At 41.3% G+C, this 18,152-nt stretch overlaps 1 protein-coding gene across 3 annotated transcripts in view; it reads right to left on the reverse strand.

The window, feature by feature from the left end:
* The window catches only part of ARMH3 (armadillo like helical domain containing 3), a 118,425-nt gene that overhangs the window by 46,363 nt on the left and 53,910 nt on the right, over positions 1 to 18,152 (reverse strand). The gene's annotated exons all lie outside the window — the stretch shown is intronic.

Raw genomic sequence — 18,152 nt, forward strand, 5'->3', positions numbered from 1 at the left:
GGTAGGATACAAATGTAAGAAATAAATATTGTTTTTTCTATTCATTCATTCATTAGATTTATATATCACCCTTCATCGTAAAATCTCAGGACAGTTGTCTAGATGAAGGTGGGAAGATATTTAACACTGGGTGTGTCGTGAGACTGTATACATTTCTGTTGCTGATGTTAGTGAAGCATTGTGGGAAACACAGAGCCTGATGGGACTCTGGCTCTGAAGAGGAATCTATGGGAATCTTAACTCTTGAACTCAGGGAGGGTTTCTTTAATCCTTCCTGCCCTTTTGATGTAGTGTGAAGAATCTCTCCCTTGCAGCTGTAAACTCTGGCATTCCTGTGATAAGCAATTTAGGGAGGATAGTCCTCTCTGAGAGGTCTGAGAGTCAGGAAGTTAATTGCTCTCTGGAATGAGTAATGAGTCAACGAAGGGCACCTGCGTAATCTCACTAATTGATGACTGAAGTCAACGATTGTCAATCCATTGATTGGTCTGTTTGAATGAAAATCAATGATGATTGGGTATCTATCTGCAATCCCCACGTGGGACTAAGGTGTGCCTCAGGGATTTAAACCCCAGAGAGAAAGTGGTCTTTTGTTCAACAACATGGGCGGGAAACCTTTGTCTGTGTTGTCTGTTCCACCAGTCAGCTAATTGCCGGAGGGCTGTATGCTGCGTCTGCCTGAGGGAGAGACGTAGCTTTGATTCTATTTCTCTAAGTAAGTTAGTTTGTTTCTTGTTTTAAGTTTGTAATTCCTTTTATGAGAACTGCTTTTACTTTGTTATATTTTGTAACCCTTTGTTATACCTGTTTACTTAACTATTCTTATTAATAAATAGTTTAAAAGGATTTCTGGTTAGTTTGTTCTTTCCTGAGCCACATTGCCAATCCGGTTCCTAGCTGCTTGGTTACCTACCAGATATGTGTTAAAGTAATAAGTCGCAATTTGCTGGTAAAGGCAAATTGCTGGTGGCAGCTACCGTTGGTTCTGATTCTTCCAGTTAGACCAACCAGTCATAGCTTAGTCGTCCTAAGGCAGGGGTGCCAATCCAACTCTGGAGGGAGGTGGGTGGTACCGGGTAAAGGACAGACGAAAGGTGACTGGGGGCTAACGTGACAGGGTGGAATACAGAAGATGATTGGTCACTTAGGATGGCTAACTAAACATTCATTTTCTCAAGTTCACTTTACAGCTGATTTGTCTTGTCTCTTCATATTCCTACCATACAATTGCAAGAATTTTTCCTTGTGGCAAAGATTTTATTTTCTACATAACTCTCCCCACCCTTCTTTAAAGCTTTAGTAGCTGTATTGGAGTGCTTAACTCAACTGTATGAATAGTTGCGGTGGGGAAGGGAAGAACTACAGGAAAATGAAATTAAAGGTTTACTCCAATGAAGCTCAAACCCCACAAAGCTGCTACCCTTGGAAGTACCAGATATCCAGTTGCACTTATTTCTCTGGACACTGAAAAAGTGTTTGACACAATATACTGGCAATTTATGTTTGTTACGTCGGAAAAACTTTGATTTCCTCAAGAATATATGAAGTGAATTAGAATATTATACCACTCTCCTAAATCACAAGTAAGGGCAAATGGAATCCATTCAGAGCCATTTGTTTTATAATAAGGTACAAGAAAGGGCAGGGACACGGGTGGCGCTGTGGGTTAAACCACTGAGCCTAGGGCAATCTAGCAGTTCGAAAGCACGTCAAAGTGCAAGTAGATAAATAGGTACCACTCCGGCGGGAAGGTAAACGGCGTTTCCGTGCGCTGCTCTGGTTCGCCAGAAGCGGCTCTGTCATGCTGGCCACATGACCCGGAAGCTGTATACCAGCTCCCTCGGCCAGTAAAGCGAAATGAGCACCACAACCCCAGAGTCGTCCGTGACTGGACCTAATGGTCAGGGGTCCCTTTGTATGTGGATGAATTACTATTATTTATTAGAAGACCAGAACCATCTATAACGGAATTAATATAAATAATAACTTTCATAGTGCCTTAAGGTATATGATTAACTGTTTAAGTATGAATTAATGCCAATGGGTAATTGTAAATCACATACTTTGTATACTAATGGGCAATTTCGCTGGTGCCCAGATGTCATAACATATCCTGACATTTTTGGTTCTGATCTCCCAAATGATTAAAATGAATTTAAATAGGCTGATAATGGCCATGTCTAATAATTTGGGAAGATGAACATCTTTCAAATTTAATATTAAAAATATACCAAAATTACCGATCTTTGTGAGGGTTTTCCCCTTCTGTTCAATTTGCCACATCATTGTTGTTGTTGTTGGTGGTGGTGGTGGTTTTAAAATACTGCCTATCATTACTTCCTCTGACTGCAGGAGATGCGGGTCAATGAGTGTTGTAGGTAAGCAGATACTTTAAGAACTGTTAAGTTTTGGAATGTAACCCAAATTTGCAGAATCTAAGGTAGCCTGGATGGATGTGGGATATCAGGGAGCTCCTGCAGTAAACACCCATTTGCCACTTTGAGAACACTTGCTCTCAAAGTGTTCTTGCTGACCAAATCCACCAAGCTTCCATTTAAAATCTCTTGTTCTTCAACAGGATTTTATGTTATTCTCCAATATGTTATGTTGCCTTGTCCTCTCTCTTTTGTTATACAGCTAATCAAGTTGAGGCTAACCACACAGTAAAAGGTGACAGGACAATTAGTCATCTGCACAGCAAATCCAATCCTAGCAGCAATGCCAGTTCTGTCTTGCCAAACACAGTGCAACACTGCAATACATCTTGCTATAATGGATTAATCCGAACGTAGCTCACTGAATTCATCAGAGAGGAGCCAGATGTGAAGATTGCAAGAGACATGCAGCTTCCGCCACCTCTTCCCTGCCCTGCTGTCACTCTGAATTGATTCAAATGACAGATTCCTGCAGTCCACCAAGCTATGCCACTGACCAAAGAATAATGAGGAGATCAAGCTAAGAACATTCAGCTACAAGCAGCTTCCATCCAAAATAATATCCTGGGTGCTCAAGTCAGAGCAAAAAGGATAAAAGCTGTGCAGCCAGAAACTAGTATTGAATTAATATATCCTCTGTTCAAAAATGGAGCAGTGGAAATGGACTCATGCTTAAGAAGAGGTCCATCTATTATGTCCACATGTAAAATCACAGAACCCAATTAGAATGAAACATGAGACCACATGTGTGCTCAGGACCTCAATATCTTAAGCACTGCCTCTCCCCATACGAACCAACCCAGATCCTGCACTTGTCACCTGGGACCCTTCTCTGTGTCCCTCTTCCCTGAGAGGTTCAGAGGGTGACAACATGAGAACAGGCCTTTTCTGTTGTGGCTCCCCATTTGTAGAATGCTCTCCCCAGATCTATGGTCTTTTAAATGGAGGGGGATTATAATAATTTTTTTCTAATATTTTTTATTGTCTATTATTATTATTATACTATTTAAATTAATTTTTTAATGTATTATATCACCCTGTGATCTTTAGATAAAGGGCAGTATAGAAATTGAAACAACAACAGAATCCCAGTTCACAACAACATGTAAGACACAGGAGTGGAATTTACATGGACCTGCATTTAAAAAAAATGGAGGAGAAATGGAGGAGAAAAGTCCCAGGAGCCAAAAACAGATCTACCTCCCATGCTAAGACATTAATTCCCTTGGAGGTCAATTCACACTAACTGAATTTTAATACAACTTTAACTGGTATTCCAGTGCTTGAGTCACATGCAGCAAAGTCATGGTTTGATTGATCATTTGAACCCTGCCCAGCAGCTTAACTACTTTTTGTTTGCTGCCAATAAATCACTATCTGAAACCATGGTTTCTTGCCGGCTTACAAATCAGAGTTTGTTTTAACTGCAGTTTAGTGTTACATGAACTCATCACCTTTTCTAAACAGTTTGTTTGATCACCAAAACCAGGCTCATCAAGCTGCAAAGATAAAGAGCAAGAGCAGATGGAAACCAGACCAAGCTATTGAAAAACAATACATGGTGTGTTTGAGCATTTATGGGACAACTTGCAGCTAACTTATGATTTGGGGTTAGTGCTATATGTGAACTGTGCTTGGTCTTTCAGTCATGGATGAATCTTTCATAGGAGGAAATGCAGAATTACTGTTGCTAGTCAACAGGGAGCTCCCTGTCAGATTGTCAGGCACAGCATTAATCATACTCAGGCTAATTTTCTCTCATAAATGACTACGCTTCAAAGCTGGAGCTCATCCACAAGACCCATCATGCTGACAAGTTCATCGATAAGAGGCAGAATGAGGCAACTGTTCCAGTTTTTCTTCTGAGCTTAGCTTTTTATTCAGTGAACTTTTAAAAATAACTACAAAAAGCTATTTGCAAAAGCCCACTTTTAAAAATTTGTATTTCACTGAGTAACGTTTTCACACATGGCTAGAACAATCATAGAATTGGAAGGGACCCCAAGGGTTATCAATGAAGCAAATGAAAATAAATCAAAAATGAAGGTGCGAGAGAAAAATTACTAGTATAAAAGAGGGACCTTTCATCTGTTCACGATTTTCACAGTAAACCACTCCCTCTTACATTCCCGATAAATCAAAATCAGAAATCATCACGTTGGGCTGGCTCAGAAGTCTAACAGACCCCAGGAATTTGTCATCTTGTTATCGCCCTGAACACTCATAGATTGCTGACCCTTAGGGTTGCAAAACCACCTTATAAATGGGTTATGAATGTGAATTGTACAGCAGCACCTCCCAAATTCCCTACAGGTAGTCTTACCAGTTTCTTAAAGTGGCATAAAATATGCCACTAATTTCAATCTCAAAACCCCACAAACTTAAAGCATTTGTAAACTGGCATCTCTTTATGATGGCATGAATTAGCTTTCAACGTGCAAGCCCTAATTTTGAGGTACAGCAGCCAGGTGCAAGAACACAAAATTGCACCGAACACAATGTACAGAGGGAAAGTGAGGTCTCACTGTTCTTACTCGGACAAGGAGAGATCAAGGATCAAGAGTTTCAAATCTGATTTCAGCTCAGGGTTAAATTTAGTAAGTACCCCATTCTGGCCTTCTGGTTCACACACTCCCTAAATGGCTGCAGCTGACTCTTTCTAACAGTGCAGAAGCTACAAGAGGAGACACATGCTATGAAAGCATGACTTTCTCCTGCCAGCAATTATCTCTGGGCCAACTGATAGGCAACAAAAGTATTTCAAATGCTAAACAATTAGAACAATCATGACTAGCATATGGTAGGCACGCTGCCCTGAAAAACTGAAAGAGCACACCTGCATCAGACTGGCTCGACTCAGATGACTATGAAAAGTTAATGCAGAAAGTTCATAATCCAAAGTGGGGGTGGGGAAAATCAACTAAGGCACACAATCACAAACAAGCTCTTAATTCATTAAGGGAGAATGTGTATAAATAAAAGCTACCTCTGTTTTGCATTTTAAAAAGGTAGAGGATCCCTGGATGGTTAAATCCAGTCAAAGGCAACTATGGGGTGTGGCACTCATCTTGCTTCAGGTCAAGGGAACCTGCATTTGTCCACAGACAGTTTTTTGGGTCATGTGGCCTGCATGACTAAACTGCTTCTGGTGCAACAGAACACCATGGCAGAAACCAGAGCATACAGAAATGCTGTTTACATTCCCACTGTATCGGTACCTATTTATCTACTTGCACTGGTGCTCTTTCGAACTGCTAGGTTTGCAGAAGCTGGGACAGAGCAACGGGCGCTCACCCCATTGCACAGATTCAATCTGCCAACCTACTGATTGGCAAGCCCAAGAGGCCCAATGGTTTAGACCACAGCACCACCACTTCCCTTAACATTTACCTCTGTTTTGCATACGTATTAGTAACAACCTGTTTCTTTGAAAGCCTTGGAGACTCCGCAAAGAAGGTTAACATGCAAAACACATCATGTGTATCCTATTGCCTACACATCTCAGTGTGTGTGTGTGTGTGCACACACACACACAGACAGTAGGAAACCCTTCAGGTACAGACAGTACATTTCCCCTTATTCCGAGCTTGCGCAATATCATTAGTCCTTGTTTATTGCCTTTACTGTCCCTTAGAGTCCACAGCACCAACTCTATTTCCTCCAAGCATAGCAGGATTTCTAATTTCACCTAATAAATATCCTCCTCAAAGTTCAATAAACCCAATATTAGGAGGTCTGGATGTAGGCCAACATTTCCTTAGATGTGAAGACAGCAGGTACTCTCCAGCATCTCCCAAACAACCAAGGAAACCTCTTAACTAATGAGGAAGAAAATAATGGCTGTAATTAATGCACAAAATGATGGCACTGGTCTAATGAATCATTAATCAACAGTGAGAAAAAAACCTTTTTTGAGCTTTCAGAATCTCTTAGGAAAAATGTCCAACAGGGGTGTCGCTGGTGCCCTGCAGTTCAGACTCCTTCTGATGGATCACAGACAATATAAATCATATGACAAAAAAAGCCAACATTTTCATACAGAATTTCGGCTTCTTGAAGAAACATCAGTCCCTGGTGCAAAAAATATATCAGAGCACAAAGGACGCATTATTGAAAGCAACACATAGCTTACCCTTTTGGACTTCTATAGGATGCCTGTTTCCATGAGCAGCAGCAGCTTTAACATCTGACAGGCCTCTTTTGTTCCGATTAGCATTGCTAAAGGTAACACACCATGACTTAACACATGCCCACCCCACTACTGGCAAAGAGAGCTTCTGTTTGCAGAAGACAGTAGGCCAAGTAGAACTGCAAGGCATTGGGGGGCCCTTTGAACCCAGAGTGTGTTCTCTAGTCTCCATAGGCACAGGTTTTAGGGAAAACATTGCTTTCTATTCTTCAGCACCTCATAAGGAACTAGCTCAGCCAAACTTTTCTATCCCCATAGGCTGGCATTTGCAGACAGACAGGTACTTGGCTTATGAGGCACCTTTAACAACTGAAAAGAAAACATTCATTTGGTGACTCATTTAATTTGCATTCCCTTTCCTTGCAGCCCGTGTTTTGGTGACAAATTATTTCCTGTTGTGCCGACTGGCATTCCATGAATGCTCTGCACCCAAGCCTACACATCTAACTAGAAAGCCATCTTCTCTTCACACTCTGCAATGTCCTCTTGAGTACATGGGACTGTAATCTTTGCTTTTATCTCTGGGCCATTTCCTTCCTCTAATCTTCTTGTTCATCTCAGGGACTGGAGCTCTGCCAGTCACTATAATCACCATTTTCTGTTGGCAATCAAGGTAGGCACTTTGTTACCTTAATGAGCAGATGTACTTAATGAGCTGGTTCGGTCCTAAAGGGGGGGGGGAATTAAAACTGCAAATCTGTTTCTTCAGCAAAATCAGCCCACACCCCAATTTTATCACCTATTAATTAAAACATTATTGGATACCGGAGTGTTTGTTATTCAATAAACACAAGTCTCAGGGTACCAGGAGTAAAACAATTATGTTTGCTGTTCTTTTCCATTTAAGCAACAAAAGGAAGAAACTACTTGGTTCTTACTAGCGCACAGGGAGGGGGTTGCAATTAAAATCGCTTTATGAAAGTCAATCTTTGAATCAAGACATTCAAAGCCAGCTGGAAAGCAAAATTGTATTTATTCAGGCATACAAATAACCCAGGCAGACAGCAACAGGAACATGATTTTTCATAGGAGCTGGTGGTACGTGGGTATTGTGGAATCAAACAAGCTTTTGCCTCCGTACTTCCTGGCCTAGTGCTGAAACCACACAGTAAGAACATGGGGTGGGAGAACACCCTGAACATGGGAAGTTTCCATATTGACTCAGGAGACTCGGTTGTGCTGGAATAAGATTAAGAAGAGGTTCCCATCATGTTTAGCAATACATAAGTTTCTGGAAACAGCTCTAAAATGGCTAATCCCCATGAAATAAGTTGCAGAGTACTAAGGAAGAAGTGGGTTTCCTCTTTACTTTCTCATATCTTCCAGAGACTTCCAAAGGCTGCAGGGCTGTGCACCCTTATTTGGTGAACTCAGTAAACCTGCATATGATCAGGCTGTCATTTGTCTCCTGCCATTATCCTTCAGCTATGCCATACTCATACCATCTTAGAAGAAACCAGGTGAGGGAGAGAAGCAGGGGATAGTATATTACCCTGGTTAAGGCGGCTTTTGGAAAACTGCCTTGTCAAAAGGAAAAGCCACTGCCTCATGATTCCGCTCCTCTTGTAATGGGTATCAGCCTCCACTTATATCTCAACCAACAAGAGGCTCTGGGAAATTTGGCAGATGATTTATCTGGCTATGAGCAGAAAAATCATAGAATGATTACATTTGTTAATGGCATTCAAGGTGGAGTGCCTCATGAAGTCTGTTAACAGCAAAAGCTAGTGTAAAACAGGCCTAACATCTGGCTGCAGTTGTTATTCTTCCAGGGAGACACGTGGAAAGAAGCCAACCAGCAAAAAGGGAAGCATTCATCCAAATTATTGGTTAATCTCATAGACAGCAGAACCATCCACACTGGCTGTTGCCACTTGTTCAAATAATGGTACTCAATAATTTTTTCCAATGGCAATAGTTTGGGCAATGAATAATTATAGCTTTGACCATGCTAATTAGTAACAACAAGCAAAAAAAAAAGACCAGTATTTGATGTAAGTCTAGGCGTCTCCAGTTAAAACCTCAAACTAAAGATGTACCAAATACATCTCTAATTGCAATCCCTGTTTCTATATGCCCCAAACATTTGGACTTTTACATTTCCAGAGATCCTTCGTCAATACATTCAGATTGATCCTATTTCCTCTGAGACTTCTACTCCAAAAGGTTCTTCTTAATTTACAATCATTTATCTGAGCCATAGGCTGCATATAAACCTGCTGAGCACAGCATGACAGGAGTGATATCACTGAATGGAGGGAGGGGAGAGACATGGAATCATGTGGATCCTTGGGGATGAATTTGACTGACTTTGAACTCCATTAAGAATAATCCTGGGGGAAATGCCACAGTTCTTCAAACAGGGAAAATACACCAACTTCTAGCAGACTCTGACACTGAAAGACTCCCAAGATAAGATCTGAATTCTGAGATATAGGTTTAGTCTGAGATGCATTTAAACATTTAATTAGATATGTAAATATAAGTTAAAAACAAGAGTGTACCAGTGGAATTCGAGTCTCTTTGAACAGTACATTCCAAATGCACATCACAAACCAATTTTCCAAGTCCTTTTGGTCGCAGAGCAAGTTTGCCAAAAACCCTGTTCTTCAGCAATTACAAGGTCAAAGCTGTACAGTGGTACCTCGGGTTACAAATGCTTCAGGTTACAAACGCTTCAGGTTACAGACTCTGCTAACCCAGAAATAGTACCTCGGGTTAAGAACTTTGCTTCAGGATGGGAAGAGAAATCGTGCTCTGGCAGCGCGGTGGCAGCAGGAGGTCCCATTAGCTAATGTGGTACCTCAGGTTAAGAACAGTTTCAGGTTAAGAACGGACCTCCAGAACAAATTAAGTTCTTAACCAGAGATACCACTGTACAGTGGTACCTCGGTTTATGAACACAATTGGTTCCGGAAGTCTGTTCATAAACTGAAGCGTTCATAAACTGAAGCGAACTTTCCCATTGAAAGTAATGGAAAGTGGATTAATCCGTTCCAGACGGTCCGCGGAGTAACCGTTCATAAACTGAAGCGAACTTTTCCATTGAAAGTAATGGAAAGTGGATTAATCCGTTCCAGACGGGTCCGCGAAGTACTTAAACTGAAGCGTTCATAAACTGAAACATGGGTGTAATTGGTTCCGGAAGTCTGTTCATAAACTGAAGCGTTCATAAACTGAAGCGAACTTTCCCATTAAAAGTAATGGAAAGTGAATTAATCCGTTCCAGATGGGTCCGTGGCGTTCATAAACCGAAAATTCATAAACCGAGGTGTTCATAAACCGAGGTTCCACTGTACATTCTTTTGGATTCAGGCATATGCTTGTTTTCTTTGTGGGAAATATTGCTTCATTCTCACATCATCCCCACTTCCCTGTTACCCATTCCAACACATTACATCATATTCCCACAAACACATTTTAAACGGTCCAAGCCATTCAGATGTTCAGAAGTTGTGGATCAGGCAACTAACAGCAAACCTGAATTTCAAAGGTGTTCTTCAAGCATTGACCCACCCGGGGGGGGGGTCAATCCACCCTTCAATTAATTAACCATGAAACCTTTCCCTTCCCCCCCCCTTCCTGTGAGTCAATGGCCCTTAGTGGAAAAAAGGTTCCTCGGCTCTAGATTAGAGTCAATCTCACATCCAATTAATAATAATAATAAAATAGAAAATAGAAAAATAAAAAGTAGGAAAAAATAAAAAGTAGGAAAAAATAAAAAGTAGGAAAAATAATAATAATAATAATAATAAAAACAGCTGAGAGGCGCGGCGAGGTGGCCCCAGGCTCGTGCTCCCCGCACGCCTCTGGAGCTTTGCGCGGGGAGCGGGAGCCTGGGGCCACCTCCACTGCGGCTGTCACTGTTGAGCGGCTTAAGGCTGCTCTCCGGAGGCACGCACGTGTGCCCCAGGCAGCACCGGGGGGCGGGGGGCAGGCTGGCCAGCGCCCCTCCATTTTGGCGCCCTAGGCAGCTGCCTAGTTCACCTAAATGGACGCGCCGGCCCTGGTACCTGGTAAAATCAAAAGGAGGAATTGGTGAAAAAGATTCTAGTGGAAGTGGGTGAGGGTAAAGTTCAGCCTCCTCCACAACTCCCTGCTCCACCACACAACTAATAGTGGAATGGTGCAAATTAAGGCAACTAACACAACTAGGCATGTTATACAGATTGCTGAATGAAGGTTTTGTTAATACAGTACACAATGCAATTCTTATCTACAGTCCTACATCTTGAGTTCATTTTCTCATTTATACAGCAGAAACTACCGCCGCCTACCTTAGACCGCCTACCTTAGAGGTGTACGAACAAACAAGAAAAAGTACTGAGCAGGCTTTTGCATATTAAATGCACTATATAAATAATTAATAATAAAGCTACATAATGCAGGATTGAGTTTCTAGAAATATTATCTCTTATGTAAATACTAACTGTAAAATATGCTGAGAAGAAGAAAAAACAGGGTTTTAGGTTGCTTCTGCTGAGAAGTTACACATGGAGCTCCACAGTTCTGAGAGATTAGCTGAAAGAACAGGTGGTAGCTCCACAGGTTTTGCATGGATACATCAAAGCATATTGCCTTCCGCTTTATTTCTTCAGCTACCCTGTTTAAAATCATTAGTCCAACTGGCTTGGAAAAAAGATTGCTCTTCCTTTGGAGTCCATCTGCTCTTGCTGCTCAAGTCCCCAGCTAAAGGCAGAATTTTATTTCAGTCAAAAGGAGCTGTGTTAGGGGGAAATGGGGAACCATACACCCAATTGATCTCTTTCCTCCAGCCCTGCCATTTTGGAGCATAAATTCCTGCTGCCTGCCCTTCAATTCAATTCAATTCAATGTTATGTCTGCATCAACACCAACAGTGGTTAAGGACAGCTAGATTAACCTCATTTTTGAAGAAGGGGTTGATAGTGGGATGTATATGTTAGACCAGTTAATAGGATCAGATAGAGAATTGTTGTCATTTTCTGTTTTGTGGTGCAGACACCACTAACCCACTAGACCTGAAGGGCAATATATTTAACTGCAGCACCTTTTAGAGTCCATTTATGGGCCATCAGCTTTGAGTGCCTCAAATAATTGGATCTTCACAGAAAGCTAAACTCATAATAATGGTTTCTAAAAGTTTATTGGAATGCTGTAAATTGATGTTCAGGAACTTAGAGATGCATGGAATATACAGCAGATTTAGAGTGTTTCATTCAGTGCAATTGATGGAAAGTTGCTTTAGTATCTATATGTATTGTTTTAACATTGGTGCTCCAAGTACAGTACATTGAACTCCACAGCACGCCTTTATCAGAAAAAAACTGGCTAGTTCATCTTAACTCTGTTCTGGAAAAATCCTTTATATCTGTGGGTGCTCAGACACTCTTAAATTATAGCCCTATGGTCAGAGGATGAATAGGTGGACAACAAAAGTGGATTTCAGAAATCCTTATGGTGGCTAAGAAACTTATATTGCAAGTCTGGAAAGATAAACGCTGGACTGCCCACTGTTCAGTGGTCTGAAGATCTCACTGGCCTTTCTACGTTTCATTGCATGGCTTGTAAGCATCCATCTCTGATTTTGGAACCTATTCGGGCACAAGGAATCCTTGTATGTTTAAGCCTTTAAGTTAGGATTGATGGAATATTGTTAATGTCAGCTGGCAATGTTTCCATCTCTTTGTCTCTCTCTTTCCATCTGTTATATTTGCAAAATAAATTATTTTTTTCAAAAAAGAATAACCAGGCTTCCAGCTTAGCCAGAAGTTGACACCAGAGTTTGGGATTGGTTTGAAAACATTTTTGTCCATAAATGTTGTTCAGAGCAGTAGAAAGAATTTGTGCTTTAGTGGAGAAAGTTGTATCTGAACTTGAGGAGGAAAGCTGCTTTCAGGGTTGACAGACATAGGCAGAGTAGTCAATATCAGAGTAGCTTCATATGTCCACAGCCTGCTTCTGATGATTGCATGACTATGTAATTAGGAGAGTTAGTTCTGCACAGGGCAGAAAAGCTGCCATAGCAGAAACCCAAGATATTATATGGACACCAATTCCCACAGTCTCCACACACCTTTGTGGAGGCAGACATCCTTAAAAATAAAAAGACCAGAGGGGTGAAGGAGACACAAGATGTAGAACAGGCATCCCCAAACTGCGGCCCTCCAGATGTTTTGGCCTACAACTCCCATGATCCCTAGCTAACAGGACCATTGGTCGGGGAAGATGGGAATTGTAGTCCAAAACATCTGGAGGGCCGAAGTTTGGGGATGCCTGATGTAGAATAACAACGAACAATATTTTGGTCAGATATTTTTGCCACTTCATGAAGTGTTGATATGTAGAAGGAATGAATCTTTGAAAGATACCTATTAAAAAAGCTAGCAGGGGGAAGAAAAAGGCTGGAAAGTCAGGTCTCCCTATCTCTGGTCTTACCATGTATATGTGCAAAAGAGAAACATGTAACTCTTCTGTGCCTCACATTGCACACCCACACCCTGCCAAAAACACCCTTTAATTTGCTTCCGCAGCTAAGAAAGATATTACAGAGGAATTTTTAACCAATAAAATATACTCAGCATCAAAAGCAGCTCACAAAATGCCTTACACCAACTGTGCAATATGCCTAAAGCAATACACAGATACAATGTTTCACTTAAAGGAAATGCGGAGGGAGAAATCACTTTATTTTCTCTCTCTATGAAATGCATTAGCCACATTTCATGAGGCGCTCCAAGCAGCCTCTCAAAATTGCTACCTCTCCGTTTCTTCCCCTCAAGAGCCTGTTGCTACTTTCCCCTCCTGCCTGCTTTCTTCTCCTTCCCATTCCATACCCCATTGTACAACATCCAAAGGGGGGGGGGGAGAGAATCTACGGATAGAGAAAACATCTCTATCCTATTCCTGCAACTGCATTTTAGAACCTATTCCTGATCTCAGCGATAAACCCAATAACAACTAGGACTGCATTTTTAGCCACTTGGCTGCTCTTTGTTATCCTGCAATTTCAGATCAACCAAGCTAGATTAGCAGTGACAGTATGCCAAAGGTCATTACTGTTAAACGTACCTCAGTGAACAATATAAACGGAGTCATTATACTACAACTAGATGGAGTTTATTATGGGAGCATAACAATCAGTGTTGATGAAGCCAAAAGGCACCTAAGGAAAAGATAAGGAGGTGTATAAGAAGGGGAAAGGGGAAATCTAGCTTTAAATGTGTCCATTTATGCAATGTGGCAGTATAGGACACTGCTATCGACAGGAACAGGCAAATTCATACACTCCATATTCCCAGGGCACCAAAGTAATTTGAATGGACAGGTGGGAAAAAACACTCTGGCAGAAAGGAAACCCTTAACAATACCAATAATTTCAGATCCTGCACTGGATTAGGTTTGCACCCCAAATGAGAACAGTTCTTGTGATATCTTGGAAATAAGTTTAACAGCAAGACATTTTCTTACTTTCAAGTATGAGGTTTCTGAACTGGTAAATTATACAATGGACAGGCTGGGATAATAATGAACATTCATGGGGAACCCTTTCAGTCTCCCTGTTTCATCATGCGAACGACCTAGAAGTTTGACTTACATTCATCAAGCACCTGAGCCCAACTATAATATGATCGACTCTCAAATTCTGTAAAGGAAATCACCTGAATATTAAATCATTTACAGCCCTACTACTGCCAGCACAACCCGACAGCTAGCATATCCATTATATACACATGCAGAAATTATGTTCTAACAGCAGCCACACCTCACTAATCACACTCGTGACAATGTTGAACGCAGCAGGGCCTCGAGTATTAAAAGAGGACTAACAAGGGCAACTAGAGCAGAGCAACTTTGCATTCTGAGATAATAAAGCAAGCAGTGGCATTGAGGCAGAGACACCACAATGGACAGCACCAGAAGAAACACAATTACCCAAATGAAGCATCAAAGATCTATTAGCCTAGGTAGCATAGCAAAGACTTCACTAGCCAATTTCAAAATGTTTCAGTGGTGAAAAAATACCTTAAATGATTTGACTGCATTGCAGATAATGGAGCAATTGAATCTATTAATCATGGGGTTAATCTATTTATTCACCTTGAGAAAATTAGTGATCAGAAGAAAGTCTATTAAAAGAATACAATGATTCAGGCGCCACCTCCATCACTTAGTAAGCAATCAGAGGATGTCCCTTCAAACCCTGCATTAATAAAAGTCTCATTAAATGCAAACCTGCAAGATGTTAATGTAAAGGGGCTCATTAGTCTGGAAAAATTGATCGCCTAGAAAGCTGCTTATTTCCTTGCGGAAGTGAAGGTCAGCTTTCCAGTTATCGACCTTATAGCTGAGTACCTCAACCAACACAGCCAGTCGTTTTACATGGGAAACCATCACATGATACATGCAACTTGAAAATATGGCAAATTCTGCAACAATCAAGGGTGACTGGACACTGACAGGTTTGCCATTTTGACAGCGGAAAGTATATTCCACCATCATGCTATGCAGATGGAGACATGAATTTTGGGAAGAGGATTCAACTTCCTGAAAATGATAGATTTTAAAATCTTTTTAAAAGCAAGTTTCTAGCCTCTGTGACTACAAGGATAGTATTGAAAGTCTATGGACAATGCCTAGTGAAATATCAGCATTAGATGTGCACAGGTGGTGGTGGTGGTGAGTCAGCACCTGAGACTTGAGTGCCCTGCCTTGTGCCTTGACTCTCCCCAGGCCTATAACAAACAGAATACATGAGTTTCATTACATGTACATTTGCTCAATTTATGAAGGCTACAAGACTCAGATTTTCTTGGCACGTAATTTTGTTTACCTTTATACAGAAGCTTGCCTTAACATGAATTTTAAGCTAGAATCCAGCCAACTGATACTACAGAGCCAGAAATATTTGGAAGAAGAGCTTATTGATAATACCTGTCCAGCAGACAAACCTTACTCTGGTTGGTTCATTAACTGTGTTACTAAAACTAGGGTTGAAACTAGGCTTTATTTCACCTGGGTCAAAGATCCAGTTGGGCACACCCACCCCACCCACGTGCAAAAGATATCTGAAGAAGTGTGCATGCTCACGAAAGCTTATACCCAGAACAAACTTAGCTGGTCTCTAAGGTGCTACTGGACAATTTTTTATATTTTTTTATTCATTTCGACTGCGTCACACCAACACAGCTGCCTACCTGAATCCAATCCCACCCATGGGCATTTGCATACACATACACAAAGACTGGGAGCCTCAATGGCACCCCCTCTGGAGGCTTCACCCAGGCAAAAAAAAAACCCAGCTAGCCCCCACCCCCCATAGCTATGGCACTGCTAAAGCACTAAAGGACTAAGAATTACCTGAACAATTAATTACTTTGCAGGAGTTAAAGATATGTCTTCTTTTACTGACCCATTTACTTTGCTAGCCAGATTTGGAAAATCAAAAGTTCAAACAAAAATGCACTATGGGCTACTTAATATTAGAATCAACTAAACCAATGGCACAAAGTGGAAGGTAAGGAGAAGGGCATTTTGCCTCAAAGTCATTTGAAAACAAACATCTGGTGTAAAATAGTACTCAAAATGTAAAGGAGCAAAAAAATAAAAAATGCAAGCACACAAGGTATCAAATGAGAAAAGGTGGGAAAATGCTGAGCAATCAACAAGGACCAGATTACTAAAAGATCTCTTATAGAGCTTGGGTATCACTTACAGTGGTACCTCGACTTACGAACGACTTGACAACCGAATTTTTCGACTTGCGAATGGGGGCAATGGCCGCGCGCTTACAAATGTCTCGACATCCGGGGAAAAACCGTGGCGGTTTTAGATAGGGTAAGATTACAAAATAAAAAAACAAAAAATCCCAATAGAAATAATTAAAACAATTAACAAGAAAAGTGTATACAAACTAATAAAAATATGCTTAACAATTAAACAATTTAAAACATCCCCATCCCACTTAAAAACATTGATCTTACCACAAGGAGGCTAGCCCATGCCCTCGTTCCAACCCCCCAAAGTGCCGCCCCGAAAGGGACGGTTCCCTTTGGTGTTGCCCCTTTATGACAGCCCCACCCACAAGGCAGGTAAGTTTTATATACCGTAGCTGTCTCAGCAGCTGCTACACACCTGGGGCAACAAGTGCTATCAATGCTGTCTGCCTGCTCAGGGCCCTAGTCCCTGGACAACTCTCAGCATCTGCAGGTCCAGGCAGATAGAGGCAGGTGAAAATTATGAGCAAGAAAAGATTTGTAAAGCCAACACCTCCTATGCAATATCATGTTGCTTTAACATCCATCTCCAGAGTGAAAGTGAGGGAAGAGCAGAACCACCACCACTACCTCCAAATGACAAGACAAATCTAAGAAAGCCCTAAACAAGCCAACTATGACATAGCTGCATAATGCTCAAACACTAAAAAATTAAGTACTTTAAAATACAGTTTCAGGCCCCCTCCATCAAAACAGTTGTGGGTCAAAGCTAAAACCCACAGGTTAATAGGGAAGAGTATGCCACTTATGCCACTTTAGTTTAGCGAACTAACCTCCCCAAACTACATATAATGAATCAATGCCTGCCAGGTAAGAAATTCATCAGTAAGAAACTACTTCCCATTCAAGTTAATTTAGTTTTCCATGCAAGTTTATGGATGTGGAATTCAAGGAACGGATCTGCAGAGCAATCCTAACTGTGTCTACTCAAAAGTAAGTCTTACTGAATTCAGTGGGGCTTACCTCCCCCCAATAAACAGGTTTAAGACTGCATTCTTAAGTATTAGTTGGGCAAACACCAAAAGAGATTGCAGGATCGTTCTCTGCTGCTACGGTCTAGTGGCTGTTTTCCTATTGTCCAAGAAGATCAATTATAGTAAATAATTGTCAAGGAGCCCACAGAGGAAATAACAGCCAGACTGTTCTCCAGTCACATCCCTCCAATTTGCAAGCATAATTCACTTTGCTTATACTCTCAGTTCCAGAGACTTTTCTAAGCAGTTCCCCCCCGCCCAAAAGATTCAGACCATGGCAAGGGCAGGCTCAATTTTCTATGGCATTTTAGATAGCAACCCCCTACCTATGACCGCCTGTTCAGCTGGTACATTTAGAGCATTATCAATCCCCAAGAGCTTCATTTAACTCTGTTCATGAAAAATAAAGAGCGCAGCAGAGTAAATCTTGCAGAACCTATATATAAGGACGTGAAACCCACAGGCCTGCAGAGAGAATCTTTAATGGTGGTTTACAGACACATAAAATTACTTGGAAAATGCCTGGAGGAAGTTTGTTTTCCACATGCTGTCTTCCTGAGCAAAGAAACTGGAGACACCACAACAAAGGTAAGTTTTGTGTCACAGGGGAAGCATGACTTCTATGCCTGACTTTCTAATCCTTCTTACCCTGACACAATGACTAGCTCTTAGGGAACTCAAGGGGGAAGATTTGGTACTTCTTAGTGAATCATGGGCTGTTCAATTTTAAACTTCCAGTTACACAACCCCCAAACATTTAAAAGTAACTTCTCTCCCAACCTGGCTAGTCTTCCAGTCT

Source organism: Zootoca vivipara, chromosome 5 (genome assembly GCF_965207765.1).
Source record: "Zootoca vivipara chromosome 5, rZooViv2.hap1.1, whole genome shotgun sequence".
Classification (NCBI taxonomy): Eukaryota; Metazoa; Chordata; class Lepidosauria; order Squamata; family Lacertidae; genus Zootoca; species Zootoca vivipara.